The sequence below is a fragment of the Somniosus microcephalus genome, chromosome 5 (genome assembly GCF_052327205.1).
Source record: "Somniosus microcephalus isolate GS21.2 chromosome 5, FLI_Smic_1.0, whole genome shotgun sequence".
Lineage (NCBI taxonomy): Eukaryota > Metazoa > Chordata > Chondrichthyes > Squaliformes > Somniosidae > Somniosus > Somniosus microcephalus.
This window is the reverse complement of record NC_140991.1, coordinates 156132905-156152946: the sequence shown is the minus strand read 5'-3', so window position 1 is coordinate 156152946 and position 20042 is coordinate 156132905. Positions and strand designations below refer to the sequence as shown.

General features: G+C 45.2%; 1 protein-coding gene across 1 annotated transcript in view; it reads left to right on the top strand.

Annotated features, from left to right (window-relative positions):
• Nucleotides 1-20042, top strand: part of vwde (von Willebrand factor D and EGF domains) — a 374620-nt gene that overhangs the window by 113693 nt on the left and 240885 nt on the right. The gene's annotated exons all lie outside the window — the stretch shown is intronic.

Here is a 20042-nt window from a genome sequence, read left to right as displayed (position 1 = left end):
ACTAGACTACGGGAACATGAGCTGCGAGCCAACCGCCCCAAGTGCGAATTTTTTAAGAAACAGATATCGTATTGTGGCCACGTGATTGATGAAGAGGGGTTACATAAGTCCCCTGACAAAATTGAAGCGGTTGTTAAGGCCCCAGCGCCTGAAAATGTGTCACAACTGAGGTCATTCCTCGGATTGGTGAATTACTATCATAAGTGTTTGCCGAATTTGTCGACAATTCTGCACCCACTGAACGCCCTGCTACGAACGGGGGTAGCATGGAAATGGAGTGATGATTGTAAGCGTGCTTTTCAGAAGAGTAAGGACTTAATCACTTCAAGGGAAGTATTGGCTCACTACAACCCAGCACTGCCGATCAGACTGGCGAGTGATGCGTCTCCCTACGGCATTGGGGCGGTACTGTCACATAAATTCCTTGATGGTTTAGAGAGGCCGATAGCTTTTGCGTCACGCTCGTTAACTTCTGCCGAGCGTAACTACGCCCGGATTGACAGAGAGGCCCTCAGCCTAGTGTGGGGGGGTGAAGAAGTTCAATCACTACCTGCACGGTCAAAAATTTACTCTACTAACCGATCATCAACCTCTTGTCTCCATTTTCAACCCTCAGAAGGGCGTACCGATAATGACAGCACAACGGCTGCAGAGATGGTTCCTTTTCCTTGGGGCACGCCAATATGACATCGAGTAGAAAGGAACTAAACAGCATGGAAATGCTGATGGATTGTCACGCCTACCGTTGCCGACGGTGGAAGAAGACGACCTTGCAGTGGATCCAATGGAGTTATTCCACTCGACCATAGTCGAATGTCTCCCTGTGACGAATGCAAACATAGAAAAGGAAACACGGAATGACCCGACACTATCACGGGTCTATGATTTAACGGTGAAGGGATGGCCAGCACATGGCGAACCACTGCTGCCAGCATTCTCGCCGAGAAGAGAACAGCTGTCAGTGTGCAGAGGAACCTTGATGTGTGAATCCAGAGTAGTAATTCCACCTAAGTTGACGGATAGAGTGCTCAATGAGCTTCATGAGGGTCATCTGGGTGGGGTAAAAATGAAGAACTTAGCCAGAGCGTTTGTGTGGTGGCCGGGAATCGATAGAGAAATCGAAGAGATGACCAAGAGCTGTGCAGGATGCCAGAAGGTCCAAAACGCCCCACCACAAGCTCCTCTGCATCCATGGGAGTGGCCCTCATCTCCATGGCAAAGGGTGCACATTGATTTTGCTGGTCCCTTCATGGACTCGATGTTTTTAATTGCGGTGGATGCACATTCAAAGTGGCCAGAGGTAATAAAAATGTCCTCAACCACCACGGAAAAAACTATCACAGTTTTACGAACCATATTCGCCAGGAATGGGCTGCCTGAACAGATTTGCTCTGACAATGGACCACAGTTTGTGTCTGAAGAGTTCCGGAGGTTCTTAAAGAACAATGGTGTTAAGCATTACACATCTGCCCCATATCATCCAGCCACTAATGGATTGGCTGAGAGGTTTGTCCAAACATTCAAGAAGGCTATCAAGGCAATGTGTAATGAAGATATACCCCTACAACACAAGGTGGACAACTTCTTGTTTGCCTACCGGAATGCGACACATGCGGTTACCAACCAAATTCCAGCCATGATGTTCTTCAATCGAAGACTACGATGCCGCTTGGATTTGGTTAAGCCAAACGTCCGAAGAGATGTGGAGAACAGGCAGTTTCAGAATATGAATGAAAGGCCGACCAGGAGTTTTAAGATAGGTCAACCAGTTTTGGCCCGGGACTACTGCACTGAGAAATGGCAGCCAGGAACGATTTGTACACGACAAGGACCTCTCATGTATACCGTGGACGTTGGGGAGAGCATTGTAAGACGCCATGCTGACCAGATTCTAGAGTCACTGGAAAACGTCAACTCCACACCACGATCTGATACACCTGGTAATGAAATTGACGTTCCAATTGCAGCTACCGCAGAACCGGTAATATTGGAAGCAGATGAACCAAACAACGACATTGATCCCGACTCAACATTGCCAGAAGAACCTGATACCCCAAAGAGGCGTTATCCAGACAGAATCAGGAAGCCTCCTCAAAGACTGAACTTATAATTGCTTAAACTTAACCAATGTATCTAGCAACAGTAATTGTGATTGTAATTAGTTATCATTTAGTTGTTAAATGAATGTTATGTACTGTTTATCTAAAAGGGGAGGAATTGTTGTGTATGTACCTTTAAGAGAATAACTGGTCTCAGACTGCAGTACCGGCAGTGACCACCCCTGTATAAAAGGCGCTAGTGAGCCTCTGTTGTTTCAGTTTCACTATTGACTTCCATCAGTAAAGACTTATGTTGTTCCACTCCTGCTGTCCGTGTCTCAATCATTCACGGACGTAATATTGAGCATCCCTGATTATAATTGCTCAACCATCGGTGGCTGTGCCTTCAGCTGCCTAGGCCCTAAGCTCTGAAACTTCCTCCCTATATCTCTCCGCCTCTCTACCTCTCTTTCCTCCTTTAAGACACTCCTTAAAACCTACCTCTTTGACCAAGCTTTTGGTCACCTGCCCTAATTTCTTATGTGGCTCAGTGTCAATTTTTTGTCTTATAACACTCCTGTGAAGCGCCTTGGGACATTTTATTACGTTACAGGCGCTATATAAATACAAGTTGTTGATGTTTTTGCCATCTGAGGAGTTGCGAATGGAACTGAACACTGTGCAATCATCAGTGAACAATTCTACTTCTAACCTTACGATGGAGGGAAAGTCATTGATGAAGCATCTGAAGATGGTTGGGCCTGGGACATTGCCCTGAGGAACTCCTGCAGCGATGTTCTGGGGCTGAGATGATTAGCCTCCAACAACTACAACCATCTTCGTTTGTATGACTCCAGCCAGTGGACTGCTTTACTCCCGATTCCCATTGACTTGGTGCCACACTTCGACAAATACTGCCTTGATGTCAAGGGCAGTCACTCTCACCTCGCCTCTGGAATTATCTCTTTTATCCATGTTTGGTCCAAGGCTGTAATGAGGTCTGGAGCAGAGTGGTCCTGGTCCTACCCAAACTGAGCATCAGTGAGCAGGTTATTGATGAGTAAGTGCCACTTGATAACACCGTCGATGAAACCTTCCATCACTTTGCTGATGATTGAGAGTAGGCTGATGGGGCAGTAATTGGCTGGATTGGATTTGTCCTGCTTTTTGTGGACAGGACATACCTGGGCAATTTTCCACTTTGTTGGGTAGATGCCAGTGTTGTAGCTGTACTGGAACAGTTTTGCTAGAGGCGCAGCTAATTCTGGAGCACATAGCCTTTGCTGTATCCAGTGCACTCAGCTATTTCTTGATATCACGTGAAATCGAATTGGCTGAAGACTGGCTTCTGTGATGTTGGGGACCTCAGGAGGAGGCCAATATGGACCATCCACTTGACACTTCCAGCTGAAGATGGTTGCAAACCCTTCAGCCTTGTCTTTTGCACTCACGTGTTGGGCTTCGCCATCGTTGAGGATGGGGATGTTCAAGGAGCCACCTCCTCCCGTTAGTTGTTTAATGGTCCAGCACCATTCACGACTGGATGTAGCAGGACTGCAGAGCTTTGATCTGATTCATTGGCTGTGTGATCGCTTAGCTCTGCCTATAGCATGCTGCTTCTGCTGTTTAGCATGCATGTAATCCTGTGTTGTAGTTGTAGCTTCACCAGGTTGGAAACCTCACTTTTAGGGACTCCTGGTGCTGCTCCTGGCATTCTCTTCTACACTCCTCATTGAACCAGGGTTGGTCGCCTGGCTTGATGGTAATGGTAGAGTGAGGGATATGCCATGCCATGAGGTTACAGATTGTGGTGGAATAGAAATGTACTGGTGTTCATGGCCCACAGTGCCTCATGGATGCCCAGTTTTGAGCTGCTAGATCTGTTCTGAATCTATCTCATTTAGCACGGTAGTAGTGTCACACAACATTATGGAGGGTGTCTTCAGTTGGACTTTGACTGTACAAGGACTGTGCGGTGGTCCCTCCTACCAATACTGTCATGGACCGATGCATCTGCGACAGGTAGATTGGCGAGGATGGGGTGAAGTAGGTTTCCCCCGTGTTGGTTCTCTCGCCACCTGCCGCAAGCCAGCATCAACCTAGGCATCGGATTCAGACACAACACCTTAAACATTCACTTCCTCCACCGTGGCTGCAGTGTGTACCATCTACAACATGCACTGCAGCAACTCACCAAGGCTTCTTCAACAGCACCTCCCAAATCCATTACCTCTACCACCTAGAAGGGCAAGGGCAGCAAACATATGGGAACACCATCACCTCCTCGTTCCGCTCCTAGAGACACACCATCCTGACTTGGAAATATATCTCCGTTCCTTCATTGTCGCTGGGTCAAAATCCTAGAATTCCCTACCTAGCAGCACTGTGCGAGTACCTTCACCATACGGACTGCAGCAGTTCAAGAAGCTGGCTGACCACCACCTTCTCAAGTGCAATTAGGGATGGGCAATAAATTCTGTGCTTGCCAGTGATGCCCACATCCCGTGAATGATTAAATCATTGTTTTAAAAACTCATATTTCCTGTGTATGAGTGTGTGTCTGAGCCAATTTTCGGTGGGTGGGCAGCCCCATTTCCAGAAATGAGGCCCGGGGTATTTTAACTCCCAGTCCTTATATAAATCCCACCAGCTGTTTCGGGTGGGAAGTTGTTAGGAAACGAAGGAAAATCGCACGGCCCGGATGTTTGTTTGTCAAATGGCAGGATCATCTGACTGGACATCCTGTGGGGTTCCTGTCTAATATCCAGATAAATGTGGGAAGACCCTGGTTTCAACCAAAGAACCACGTCACTCTTTTCTGGTTACACAGAATCTATCAGACTGTGGTTCAGGCAATAAACTATTGCACAGATTTATCAAAGATTAAAACAGGTAAATGAACAGTATCAAACACGAACAGTAGATTTACAGTAAATACAGAATCTATTGTTGTCCTCGGGATCAAAACAACAAAGGTACTTACTTCCCCTATGCTAATTCTTAACATAAAATTTATCAGTGAACTACAGGTCCATTACTCTGGCTATCCATTACCACTGAGATCTCTGACTAGTCTTGTACCTCTGATTGCTCCAGATTGACTACTGTCTTCATGCACTACCCAATATATAGCTCAGAATTCCTTTGATGGTAACCCAGAACAAAGGAGAGTAAACTGCATTTATTATAATTACAGTTAGGTGATCAGGATTCAAAATGGTATTTGCCCAAACGTGTACAGTAAGCAGCGCCATAAGCTGCTTGTGATTGAATGGAAGGACTTGATTATCAATCACGTTGAATGATCTGTGAAACAGGTCCCTATCCCAGAACAATGCCAGCAGTCTACCTAAAAATATCAAGATCTTGACCCAAGGTGTGTGTATCAGCAGGTCTGAGATGTGTATTCACTGTAGTCTGATAAAGAACTAGCAGTAACCAACTTTAACCCTGTTTGTACTGTTACCAACAAGAAAGAACCCAATAAATAATCCATCATAGACAAAAATGCTTTATTTCTCTGACGCACAGGTACACTCAAGCAGAACACCATGACACACAATATATTACCAAGTAAGTAGTATTTGAAGGGTGCCATACAGCCAGCATTTTAATATACATTCCTTTTCTGTTTCTATAGGAGTCTCCCCAAGAACCAGCCACAGCTCCCAGTGCCCCAAAGAAGCCAGCACCTTACAGCACTTACAGTCTCTTACTCCATTTGTTGCAAGTACTTGCACATGTATATCTATTCTGGGGGATTTGGATAGGCAGTTTGAGAAGGGAGCACCAGTTAAAGCACAGAGAACGAGTGAGCTGCAGCATGTGTTGGTGGCAGTGGAGGAGTAGAAACCCACTGGTGGGAGGGCCAGTTCGCATCTTTCCTTACCTGCAACCCTCTGGGAATTGGAAGTCATGGGACCTACATATAAAAGAGCACAAGCCCTATCTGCTGTTATTTGGGTCTGTCCAAAGCACCCTGCTAGATTTAGTGGTGGTTTTGGAGGAGCTCACAACCTCACAAACACGCCTGTGTGTCTTTCACAACAGCTTCTCAACACTGTAATCCTGATGTCACCGGGACCCGACATGCATATGTTTAAAAAAGTCCCTGCCAGCTTAGGGTGGATGTCCTTGCTGTGTGCTTGGGAGAGCTGAAAATCCGAACCTATCAGCTCCCGGCAGTTCCGAGGTAAAATCTATCATTAAAAAGAATGTTCCTCCCAAGCTTTCTTTATTTTTGCACATTAATTGAGCAGGTGGAGAGATGGGCGTGGTGGAGGGAAGTGAGGGAGGGTACACATGTGACAACAGAAATTGAAGAAGACCAAAGATGACTATAAGACATCTGTCAAGTGGAAGCACACTACAGACTCCACTCTTGGTCCAAACTGCACGCAGTATTAATATGGACTTTGCATCCATGACAGCATCTTCAACAGAGTCATTTCTAACGAGTGTCCTGTAAGTCAGAAAGTCCACCATTGACTCTTCATTACTCTCATCACGCAACAAAAACACACAGCAGAGAAATATTGGCTCTGAATTCGCGGTCGGTATGACGGCGTACTCTCAGAGTACGCCGTCATACTGCCTTTGAAATTGACCGCAAGTTCGGGATTGCTGCTAAATCCCGCACTTGTGATCTGTCAAGTTCCGACTGCACATAGGCTTCGCTGCAACTTTCAGCTCCTCATACAAATGAACATGCTGGCAAAAAGTTTGGCTAATTGCCCACCTACTGCGAGGTAATTACGCTGAAAATGTTTAAGTCTGGTGCAAACAGGCGCAGCAGGCGGTTAAGAAGGCAAATGATATGTTGGCCTTTGTAGCGAGGGTTTGAGTACAGGAACAAGGATGTCTTGCTACAGTTGTACAGGGCCTTGGTGAGACCACACCTTGAGTATTGTGTGCAGTTTTGGTCGCCTTACCTGAGGAAGGACGTTCTTGCCATGGAAGGAGTGCAGTGAAGATTCACCAGGCTGATACCTGGGATGGCAGGAATGACGTATGAGGAGAGATTGTGTCGATTGGGCTTATACTCACTGGAGTTTAGAAACATAGAAACATAGAAGATAGGAGCAGGAGTAGGCCATTCGGCCCTTCGAGTCTGCTCCGCCATTCAACGAGATCATGGCTGATCATCCAAACCCTAGCACCCAGTCCCTACACCGACAGCCATCCCACACAAGCCCTATCCCCGTAACCCCGTAACCCCACGTATTTAATCCCCCCCTAACACTAAGGGCCAATTTTTGTCATGGCCAATCAACCTAACCCGCACATCTTTGGACTGGGAGGAAACCGGAGCACCCGGAGGAAAGCCACGCAAACACGGGGAGAATGTGCAAACTCCACACAGACAGTCACCCGAGGCCGGATTTGAACCCGGGTCCCTGGCGCTGTGAGGCAACAGTGCTAACCACTATGCCACCGTGCTAGAAGATTGAGAGGGGATCTCATCGAAACCTATAAAATTCTGTCAGGCCTGGACAGACTAGATGCAGGAAGGATATTTCTGATGGCCGGGAAGTCCAGAACCAGGGGTCATAGTCTAAGGATAAGGGGTAAGCCATTTAGGACTGAAATGAGGAGGAATTTCTTCACCCAGAGAGTGGTGAACCTGTGGAATTCTCTGCTACAGAGGGTGGTGGAGGCCAGTTCATTAAATATATTCAAGAAAGAGTTGGATATATTTCTTAAGGCTAAAGGGATCAAGGGATATGGGGAGAAGGCAGGGACAGGGTACTGAATTTGCATGATCAGCCATGATCTCATTGAATGGCGGAGCAGGCTCGAAGGGCCGAATGGCCTACTCCTGCTCCTATCTTCTATGTTTCTATGTTTCTATGCACAGCATAAAGGGACCGGATGATAAAATTGTATTACAAAAAGATCTGTAACAAGACAATGCTGTAATGGGAGATTTGTTTTAAGAGTTTTATCATAATGAAGTGTTTTTAAGCAAACTGAATAAAGCATTAAATGAGTGGTTTGTAACCTTTTTTTTAAATGAGAAGTTAATAATAAGAGTGTAAAGTAATGAGACTTGTATTGCCAGTATATGTGTTCTAAGAGGTTTGTAACAACTTGATGTTTGTGAATTTTGAATAAACATACTTTGTTCTAATGAGAGATTTACAATGACAAATTGTTACCATGAGAAGATTGCAGATACAGAATTTATTATAATGGCAGCTTTTTAGTGTTAGATTCCACTTCAGAGTCATGTATATCTGTAAAAAGGCAAGACAACGGTATTGCCGTTAAATTTACCCAGAATTTCACTTTGGGTGTATTAAGTAAATCGACTATCAAAATATCATCAAAGCAGCGGCAGTGGCAAGAGGATTAAGAGCGGCCTGGGAGCGGACCTGAATTAAAGCAGCGGCAGAGGCGAGAGGATAAAGATTGGCCCGAGAGCAGAGCTGAATTAAAGCAGCGGCAGAGGCGAGAGGATAAAGAGTGGCCCGAGAGCGGACCTGAATTAAAGCAGCGGCAGAGGCGAGAGGATAAAGAGTGGCCCGAGAGCAGAGCTGAATTAAAGCAGCGGCAGAGGCGAGAGGATAAAGAGCGGCCCGAGAGCGGACCTGAATTAAAGCAGCGGCAGCGGTGAGAGGATAAAGAGCGGCCCGAGAGCGGACCTGAATTAAAGCAGCGGCAGAGGCGAGAGGATAAAGAGCGGCCCGAGAGCGGACCTGAATTAAAGCCGCGGCAGAGGCGAGAGGATAAAGAGCGGCCCGAGAGCGGACCTGAATTAAAGCAGCGGCAGAGGCGAGAGGATAAAGAGCGGACCTGAATTAAAGCAGCGGCAGCGGTGAGAGGATAAAGAGTGGCCCGAGAACGGACCTGAATTAAAGCAGTGGCAGCGCGAGGCTCCGATTCAAGAACATCAACAAAGAGTGACATCACAGGAGAGCAGGTTGGTTGGTGAGTATTACAGCTGTTTTTGCTCTCTAATTTAGGGAAGGGGGTTAAATTAAGAGCTGAGAAACTGTAACTTGCTAGTACTTATTAAATGAATAACTTAAACAAAATAAAATAATCAAACAATAAACGTAAAATATCGATTGAATAAAATCTTTAGCGAATTAATTAATAAATAAAACAAGGTTTGATGTGGCAGGACAGGTGGTGTGTTGTAACTGCAGCATGTGGGAGTCTGTGGAGAGCATCATGATCCCGAGCAACCACATCTGCAGTAAGTGTCTGCAACTCGAGGAACTTTGGCTCAGAATTGTTGAGCTGGAGTATGAGCTGCATCAGGGAGGAGGAGAGTTACCTGGACACTTTGTTCCAGAAGGCAGTCACACCCTTTAGGTTAAGTAGTATTTTAGAGTTTGTCAGTGGCCAGGGACAGGAAGTTTTGACTGCGAGCCAGGAATGTACAGGGACCCAGGATGTAGTGATGGAGGAGCCTCAGCCCTTGACCTTGTCCAACAGGTACGAGGTACTTTCTACTTGTATGGATGAGGAAAAGAACTGCAGGGAGGATGGGCAAACTGACCACGGCACTGTGGTACAGGGGGCCATCCAAGTGGGGGGAGAAGGAAGGAATGTGGTTGTAGTAGGAGACAGTATAGTCAGGGGGATAGATACTGTTCTCTGCAGCTGCGAAAGAGAGTCCTGAAGGCTGTGTTGCCTGCCCGGTGCCAGGGTTAAGGATATCTCCTCATGGCTAGAGAAGAACTGGGAGTGGGAGGGGGAGGATCCAGTTGTCGTGGTCCATGTAGGAACCAACAACATAGGTAGAACTAAGAATGAGGTTCTGCTGAGGGAGTTTGAGGAGCTTAGGGTCTAAATTAATAAGGAGAACCACAAGGGTAATAATCTCTGGATTACTACCTGAGCTACGCGCAAATTGGCATAGGGTCGAGCAGATCAGAGAGTTAAATGCGTGGCTCAAAGTGTGGTGTGGGGAAATGGGGTTTCAATTTATGGAGCACTGGCACTAGTACTGGGGAAAGAGGGAGCTGCTCCGTCGGGACGGGCTCCACTTAAACTGGGCTGGGACCAGCGCCTTGGCAAATTGAATAACTAGGGCTGTAGATAGGGCTTTAAACTAAAAAAAGGGGGGGGAGAGGGGTCAGGTGAGGGGAAGTTTAGAAATCTAAAGAGAAAGGTCAAGGCAATAGAGCAGTGTAGCGATTTGGGTAAAAATAAGCAGAGTGTGACAGGAAGGGACAGAGAGTTTAATGGTAGCAATGCAGCAGAGATTAAGGTCAAAGCAGGGAATAATGGTAAAAAATGTAAATTAAAGGCTCTTTATCTGAATGCACAAAGCATTTGTAACAAGATAGACGAACTAGTGGCACAAATAGAGATAAATGGGTTTGATCTAATAGCCATTACAGAGACATGGTGCCAAGGTTGGGAACTAAATGTTCCAGGGTACTTAACGTTTCGAAAAGACAGGCAGAATGGAAAAGGAGGGGGAGTAGCCCTGATAATAAATGATGACATAAGGACAGTAGTGAGAAAGGATCTCGGCTAGGAAGATCAGGAAGTAGAATCAGTATGGGTGGAGATAAGGAATAACAAGGGGCAGAAAACACTGGTGGGAGTAGTATATAGGCCCCCTAACAGTAGCTATACCATTGGACAGAATATTCATCAAGAAAAAGTAGGAGCTTGCAACAAAGTTAATGCAATAATCTTGGGGGACTTTAATCTTCATATAGACTGGACAAATCAAACTGGCAAAGGTAGTCTGGAGGACGAGTTCATGGAATGCATTCAGGACAGTTTCCGAGAACAATATGTCATGGAACCAACCAGGGAACAGGCTATTTTAGATCTTGTATTGTGTAACGAGACAGGATTCATTAGCAATCTCATAGTAAAGGATCCTCTGGGGCAGAGTGATCATAATATGATAGAATTTCATGTAAATTTTGCGAGTGACTTGCCTAAGTCCAAAACTAGAGTATTAAACTTAAATAAAGCCAATTACATAGGTATGAGGGGCGAGTTGGCTGAGGCAGATTGGAAAAATAGATTAAAAGGTATGGCGGTAGATAAGCAGTGGCCAGCATGTAAAGAAATGTTTCCTAATTCTCAACAAAAGTACATTCCATTGAGAAACAAAAACTCCATGGGAAAAGTGATCCAACTGTGGCTAACTAAAAAAGTTAAGCATAGCATTAGATTGAAAGAAGAAGCTTATAATGTTGCGAAGAATAATAGTAAGCCTGAGGATTGGGAGAGTTTCAGAAACCAGCAAAGGTTGACCAAAAAATTTTAAAAAGGGAAAAAATAGAATATGAGGGAAAACTAGCAAGAAATATAAAAGCAGATTTTAAGAGTTTCTACAAGTGTATAAAAAGGAAAAGAGTAGCAAAAGTAAATGTTGGTCCCTTAGAGGCTGAGACAGGAGAAATTATTACGGGGAATAAGGAAATGGCAGAAACGTCAAACAAATATTTTGTATCTGTCTTCACAGTAGAAGACACGAAAAGCATACCAAAAATGGTGGGGGACCAAGGGTCTTATGTGGGTGAGGAACTTAACGTAATTAATATAAGTAGAGAAAAAGTACGAGAGAAACTATTGGGACTAAAAGCCGACAATTCCCCTGGACCCGATGGCCTACATCCTAGGGTTCTAAAAGAGGTAAGAAATCACACAACACCAGGTTATAGTCCAACAGCTTTATTTGAAATTACAAGCTTTCGGAGCGCTGCTCCTTCGTCAGGTGAAGTGGAGAGATGCATAAAAACACAGCTTATATAGTCAGAGAATAATGTCAGATGGTTACAGGTAATCTTTCTAACTGCCATTTATCACACCTCGGCAGAGAGATGATCACAGCAATCAAAGGTGTAAATGGTGTCCAAACAGGTCAGTCAGGAAAACATTACATCAAAGAAAAATGAGGTGGGGTCACAAGGGGTCAAATGTTGCAGATGCTGGGGTCTGTATGAAAAACAAAAAAAGACAAAAAACACTTTTTTTTGCTGGAAATCACAGCAGGTCCGGCCGCATCTGTGTGGAGAGAACAAGCCAACGACGACTCGAGTCTGGATGACCCTACGTCAGGTGGGGTTACATGTAGCGTGACATGAACCCAAGATCTCGGTTGAGGCCGTCCTCGTGGGTGCGGAACTTGGCTATCAGTTTCTGCTCGACAATTTTGCGTTGTCGTGTGTCTCGAAGGCTGCCTTGGAGAATGCTTACCCGAAGATCGGAGGCTGAATGTCCTTGACTGCTGAAGTGTTCCCCGACTGGGAGGAAACACTCCTGCCTGGTGATTGTTGCGCGGTGCCCGTTCATCCGTTGTCGCAGTGTCTGCATGGTCTCGCCGATGTACCATGCTCCGGGGCATCCTTTCCTGCAACGTATGAGGTCGACAACGTTGGCCGAGTCACTTGAGTATGTACCATGTACCTGGTGGGTGGTGTCCTCACGTGTGATGATGGTATCTGTGTTGATGATCTGGCATGTCTTGCAGAGGTTGCTGTGGCAGGGTTGTGTGGTGTCGTGGTTGCTGTTCTCCTGAAAGCTGGGTAATTTGCTGCGAATGATGGTCTGTTTGAGGTTAGGCGGCTGTTTGAAGGCGAGTAATGGAGGCGTGGGGATGGCCTTAGCGAGGTGTTCATCGTCATCGATGACATGTTGAAGGCTCCACACCATGTCTAAAAGAGGTGGCTGAAGAGATAGTGGATGCATTGGTTTTGATCTTCCAAAATTTTCTAGATTCTGGAATGGTCCCAGCGGATTGGAAGGTCGCAAATGTAACACCGCTATTCAAAAAATGAGGGAGAGAAAAAACAGGGAACTGCAGGCCAGTTAGCCTGACATCAGTTGTCGGGAAAATGCTGGAATCCATTGTTAAGGAAGTGGTATCAAGTCACTTAGAAAATCATAACATGATTAGGCAGAGTCAACATGTTTTACGAAAGGTAAATCGTGTTTGACAAATTTATTAGAGTTTTTTGAAGATGTAACTAGCAGGGTAGATAAAGGGGAACCAGTGCCTGTAGTATATTTGGTATTCCAAAAGGCATTCGATAAAAGGTTATTACACAAGATTAGGGCTCATGGGGTTGGGGGTAATATAGTAGCATGGATAGAGGATTGGTTAACGGACAGAAAACAGAGAGTAGGGATAAACTTTTTCAGGTTGGCAGGCTGTAACTAGTGGGGTGCCGCAAGGATCAGTGTTGGGGCCTCAGCTATTTACAATCTATATTAATGACCTAGATGAAGGGACCGAGTGTAATGTATCCAAGTTTGCTGATGATACAAAGCTAGGTGGGACAGTAAGCTGTGAGGAGAACACACAGGCCTAGAAATTGAGTTGACGCCGCGCCAGGGCTTTAGCGCCGGAAATTTAGCGCCGGCGCTAATTCCTTTGCGCACGCCAAAAATTCAGTAGCGCCGCGCCCAGACGGCTGCCGGCGCTACTGGCGGGCGTGAGCGCCTCCCAATGGGCGCTGAGTGCCGCATTGCGGCGCTAATCTGGCGCTGCGGCACCCGATGCGGTGCGGCAGGCTGGGGAAGTGCAGGCCTCCTCCTCCCGTTAAGGAGGCGCTGCCTTCACCCGATCGCTGGCCGTTTGATTTTTTCAAAAATGAGCCCGGCACCTCGGACAAGTGCCGGGCTTGCAGGCCAGACGCATCTGTTCCGCGGGGGGGGGTGGAGGAGTCCGGGTCGGGAGGTGCGGGCAGGCGGCCGGCGGGAAAGCGGCCAGCCGCCGCGCGACCTTAATGCGCCGGTGCTAACTTGTGTAAGACTCGGTTGCCAGAGTCTTAGTTGCGGCTGCCACGGGCGAGGCGGCCGCAACTGAATTTCGGCGTTCGGGCGCGTTGCCACGGCAACCGGGACGCTGCGCACACCGATGACGTCATCGGTGCCGGCGCAGCGCTACCAGTGCAACGCCGCTTTAGGGCCCCAGGGAATTTTTCAACTGGCCATAACTCTGGCGCTAGTCCCTCTAGCGCCTCAAAAGCGGCGCTAAGGCTAGTGAATTTCTAGGCCAAAGAGTCTGCAACGGGATATAGATAGACTCAGTGAGTGGGCAGTAAGGTGGCAGATGGAGTATAATGTAGAGAAATGTGAGGTTATTCACTTTGGTAGGAAGAATAGGAAAACAGAATATTTTTTAAATGGTGAGAAACTTTCAAATGTTGGTGTTGAGAGAGATTTGGGTGTCCTCGTGCAAGAAACACAGAAAGCTAGCATGCAGGTACAGCAAGTAATAAGGAAGGCAAATGGCATGTTGGCCTTTATTGCAAGGGGTTTGGAGTATAAGAGTAAGGAAGTCTTGCTACAATTGTACAGGGCCTTGGTGAGACCATACCTGGAGTACTGTGCACAGTTTTGGTCTCCTTATCTAAGGGAGGATATACTTGCCTTGGAGGCGGTGCAACGAAGGTTCACTAGGTTGATTCCTGGGCTGAGAGGGCTGTCCTATGAGGAGAGATTGTGTAGAATGGGACTATACTCTCTGGAGTTTAGAATAATGAGAGGTGACCTCATTAAAACATACAAGATTCTGAAGGGGATTGACAGGGTAGATGCTGAGAGGTTGTTTCCCCTGGCTGGAGTGTCTAGAACTAGGGGGCATAGTCTCAGGATAAGGGGTAGACCATTTAAGACTGAGATGAGGAGGAATTTCTTCACTCATTGGGCTGTGAATCTTTGGAATTCTCTGCCCCAGAGGACTGTGAATGCTGAGTCTTTGAGTATATTCAAGGCTGAGATAGATAGATTTTTGGACTCTAGGGGAATCAAGGGATATGGAGATCGGGCGGGAAAGTGGAGTTGAGGTCGATGATCAGCCATGATCTTATTGAATGGCGGAGCAGGCTCGAGGGGCTGTATGGCCTACTCCTGCTCTTATTTCTTATGTTCTTATCTGTCAGGTTCCCAGCACAAAGATAAATGCTTTGATATACACAACTTTAAAGATTGTCAGAATGTTAAAATAAATATTGTCCCATTATTTGTTGTTTTGGAGATTTCAATTGCTGCCAAGCTTATGCAGTTTACTGCAGCTGATACTGTAAATGTAAATTTGATGTACTCCTGTCAGCTCGTAGTTTGTACCTCCAATAGGCTTAGGTCTGTGCTTTTTAATGAATGTTTGATACTGCCTTGTCTCCTATAAATCGTACAAGTGAGCAATTTCCTCTGTTTCCTGATTGGCTAAGAGTCAGGAAGTGAAAGGAGCACTGCCTCACATGATCCTAGGTACGTCTACGCACAATGGTGTGCCCCTGGGCTCCATGGGGCACTACGCTGTGCACAACTCTGCAGTGTTTAAAAGCAAGTTCTTGAAGGGGGTTTCGCACAAGGTACGTGCCAATTTCCTTTGGATGTCGGCGGCATACTCCTTAGCTATGCCGCTGACCGCAAATTGCGACCACGGGCCATTCATGTTGCTAATCAGCTATACCTCAAAGTGGTTTGAAGGCCAGTCTGAGATTTGTGGCAGCATCCAGTTCCATTATAGCTGATGTACTCTTCCATCCAGAGTGTGATCCTGTGGATTATCTAATGAGTGATGGGTGAGGGTGGATATTACATTCACCCTGCAGGTGATGTCCTCCCAGGCTAATTTTTGACATATGACTTGGGACCAGAGCCAGCATTTGTGCATGTGAGTTGCACATCTGACCATACTTTCTTGCATACGCCATACTGGACGTTTCACAATGACCTTAGCCTTAGCTCTAAAGTTTCCAACCTACATGTTTGGAGTGTCGAATATTCCTCATAGTGATCAAGAGGCTTATTTCCAGTTTGTTAAATTATTGAGCTGTGATAGTTGTGCAGAGTAGTTGGCCTACTCCTGCTCTACTGCTCTAAGTTTCTAGAACTGTGATACACATACAGCAAGAATTGTAATGCTGTTCACAGGAAACTTCTACTTTACCACAGGTTTGTGCATTGAATAATTCCTCCATCAAAAGTTTTAACAGGAATCTTGAAGATTCCCTTCAGCACTACATTCCTTTCCAAAGTTTCTCAATGTATCCCTTTATTTTGGGCCAGATTTTCCATCGGAGGCTTCCTGCGTGCGGATGCCTCCGATCTGGAAAAATCTACGAACTTACTTGTTGGCTCCGTAGGTCCCGACACTTCCGATCCTGGGCCTCTCCTGGTGCGCGCGCGCAGATGCCCAGGTATTCCAGGGGCGCATGTGGTTCACAACCATCCCTGGTATCACGTGGGCCATGGGGAACCAATCAAAGAAGGGAATCCCCCTTCACACTCTTGACAGGTCTCTCCGCATAGACCTGTCAAAAGTATGAATGGGGATCACTCAAAAAACACACTAAAACATTAAAATCACGTATTTAAAATTAGTTAAAATTACATTAAATTAAATATTTTAAACAAAAATTTAATTTTTTGAAAAAAATAATTAAAGTTTTTTACAGGGCTAAAAATAAACTTACCTTTTTTAAAAGTATTAAAATTATAAAGGAGTGAATTTTTTTAAACTTTTTTTAAACTCTTTTGCTGGCAAAAGCAGGCCTTAATGCCTGCTTTTACCAGGCGTAAGATTTCTAAAGGTTTTCAGCAGGCGGAGGTTCTGCAGAAAGCGGAACTCTCTGCCTGCGGAGGCCCTTTTCCTGGGCAGGCAGCTGATCTGTCAGGAGGATTCTTGACAGATCGGAAGTGTCGATTTTCAGCGCATGCGCTTCGCATGCCTGAAACTGGCACATGCGAGGCCCCTACTGGTCCTCATACATGCCTGTGGGGGTTCAGAAAATACAGGCCATTATATTTATATATATCTCTCTTATTGGTTTTTCAGGCTACTTGAAGAAACCAATATAATAGAAACCTGTGCAAGATTCAATTTAAACCTAGAAGTGCATGTATAGTAAAATACTATTTTTAAATGTATACTAATTTTGTGAATAAATATTCCTATTACCTGTTTGTACTTCAATGTGTCAATGGAATTGCAGCAGTCTTTGTAGCCGACTTTTCCACTAGTTGCTTTCATCTCGCATTAAATATTAAAAATCTTCATGTCAGATCCCATGAGCTGGTCCATAATTCACATAGATTACTTTTGAACTGGCACCATTATAAACCAGCTTATCTGAGACTTTGTACATATTTACTGTACTGTAATATGAATTAATTGTCAGAGCGACAGACTTCTACTTAAACTATAGATCTTTGAAAATGTGGTGAAACTAGAATATACATATTATTCCCATTATCATGTTTCAAGACTTCAAAAAGTTACATGTAGTTTTCAACATTTCATTATTAGTTTAAAAGACTTTTATGAGCCTCTAAATATAAATGACAGCCAACCAAATAATCAGGTTATTTACTGTGATTGAATTTTATTTTAAAAGTACATAATACTATATAAGCACTGCTAGGTTTAAATTGAATCTTATATGAGTTTTATTGTATCGGTTCAGTAAATAACCTGCAAAACTCATAAGAGGGATGATGTAGATAAAACCTTTCAAAAGAAATAGCTGAAACAAGATTATATAAATAACTCAGGGCAGTGTTAAAACACAGCTTCAAAACAGTTGCATGAAATAAATGGGAAAATAAAGGTCAATAGGTAGCATAACAAATTGAAAATACAAGATGCAGTTTTGCATTATTTGTGGTGTACATGATTTTATTACTATACTAGTGAATCTCCCATGGCAATGCTGGAGGTGAGCCTGAGGATATGCTGTTCAACATAGCATGTTGTTCACAGTGAAATTGGGTCACCTGATGAAAGTGAAAAGTTTCCAAAGCTTTGGAGCTTTTTTTTACAGAGTTGGGCTGTGGAAAAGAGGGAGAGTTCCAGATGTAAACACTATGGGAGGTATTTTTAAGCTAACCCATCTGACGGAATCAAATTGATTGCCCGTTTTACCCTCCATCCAATTCTACTTACTATCAAAGTAAAATGACTTCCTATGGCTCTGAAAATCCACGGGACGCAGTCCTGGTGGTTACGCTGGCATCATGCCCACTGATGCCCTTCGGTGCTGACCCCATCAGAGTTTGTGCACGCACCTAAAGAAGCCGGACCCTGTTTATTACTTACCTTATTGTAGAGCTGGGAGGAACAGGAATGCTCTTCCCAGCTCCACATTAAATCTGCGGGCCACTGCCGGCCACCACTTGACCCCCACCCCCCTCCGATTGCATCTCTCACTGCCTGAACTCTCTGAGGCCATCAGTCTATGTCTGAGCTGACTGATCTTGCTGTTCCACCGCGACCAGCGAGCTGCCTCTGGGGCCGTGAATGGTGCCCGTAGCTCACTGGTACTATCCTAATGTGGCCGCTAGAACAATTTGCCATCATCCTTCCTTCAGGTGGCACTGATGCCCTTCAGTGCTGATCCCTTCATTAGGTGCGTGCAGCGTGTGCTGCACTGGGATCGCGACCCAATTCGGGAGATATCCAATTGCTAGGCCATGGAGTCCACGGGCTTTTAATGCCTACAAACTTCATCTAAAACATGAGCTTTGACTGAAATGATTAGAAAAACCTTTTCTCAGCTGTACTGCTAAGAAAGGATTCTGTAAGTTACTTTTCAACAGCTTCAGGTAGGGAAATACTTTCCTTCCCACTTTTCCAGGGCAATGCAATCTCCTGGGTTAGTTTTGATCGTTTAAAGGGGTCGGAGAGGAATTTTCCAAATTCTTCTCCCCTAATTGGCATGGATTTTTATCTTTTTTTGCCTCTTCCCCAGTGATTACATGGCTCTGGGTAGATGGGGAGTGTATGTATTGTGATGCATAAGGCATCACAACTGTGTGGGACAGGCTGGATGGACCAGTAGGTCTTTTCCTGTCTGTCATTTTCATATGTTCTGTCATGGAACCCTTACCATGAGATTCACTATGGGTAATTTCATATATGTCCTTATAATGGAGGCAGAATGGGAGCAGGAAGAGGAAGTGCTGAAGGCAGGCGGGATAAGGTTACACCAAAGGCGAAGAAGACAACCTGCTGTTTCAATGATGTCTCAGAAGATGTCTGCTTAAGGAGGCAGTTGTGCAAGAAGGAGGCATAGATGTTTATCATTGCAAACGGACCTCAAAACATCCTCTCAAAACAAATATCCAACTTTCATCGGAACATTGACCTTCATATCACAAGTAGTTTTGCTGTGCACATATATATTTCCAGCAAGTGCTTCTTGTCACCACTGTGCCTCTCTGTGCTGTTCTTAAATCTATCCTGGTGCTGCATCGAAGTGATACTTAAGTCCCAAGGATACCATTTGGCTGGAAAGAAATTTGTAAGAGATATGCTTAGAGACAGCAAAGTGTTTTATTGATTGGTTCCTGAGAAATTTGATACAATTAGAAGTTTGCATGTACGGACACATCTGAATGCAATTGACAAGACTTTTGTGCAGATAGATGAGCAGTATTATTAAAGGGTATAGCCTACATGTACAAGGGCCAAAGGTCAGGCACATTCCATTTGTTGTCAGGATGCATTCATTCCCACACCACTGACCCTTCCAAGTTCACAGGGTCAAAGGGGAATCCATAGGAGTGTGTCTTTGGCAGGTTGGGGATGCACATGGTGCACCCCCACATTGAAGAGGCCAGTAACGCCAGCATAAACGTATCAGCTTGTGAGGGTGGGATGACAGGCACCACCCTAGGAAGAGGAAGAGGCCGTCTTCAGTGGCTCCCTGTGTCAGGGTCTAGTTGCAATATTGAAAAAGATATTTCCCCCCTGAATCTTTCATCCCAGTCTGGACCCCCGGTGGGGTGGTTGGTGGGGGGGGGCACATTTGCTGGTTGTCGGGTGAGGTATGTATGCCTGCTGAGATGTGGAGCCATATAAAGTAGCGATCTAAAGAATAATTAAGAGTAATCTTTCTGTTTTGTTGACTTCATAAGCATTGGCTAAATGGTTCAATATTAATCCTTTTGTGGAATTATTTAAATATTTTTTCTTTTACATTAATAATTGAACAGTAAGGTTCTAATATGTAACATTAGTGGGCTTAGCAGCATGAATTTTTACATTCTTTCTGTGTCATATTGCTCTCATCT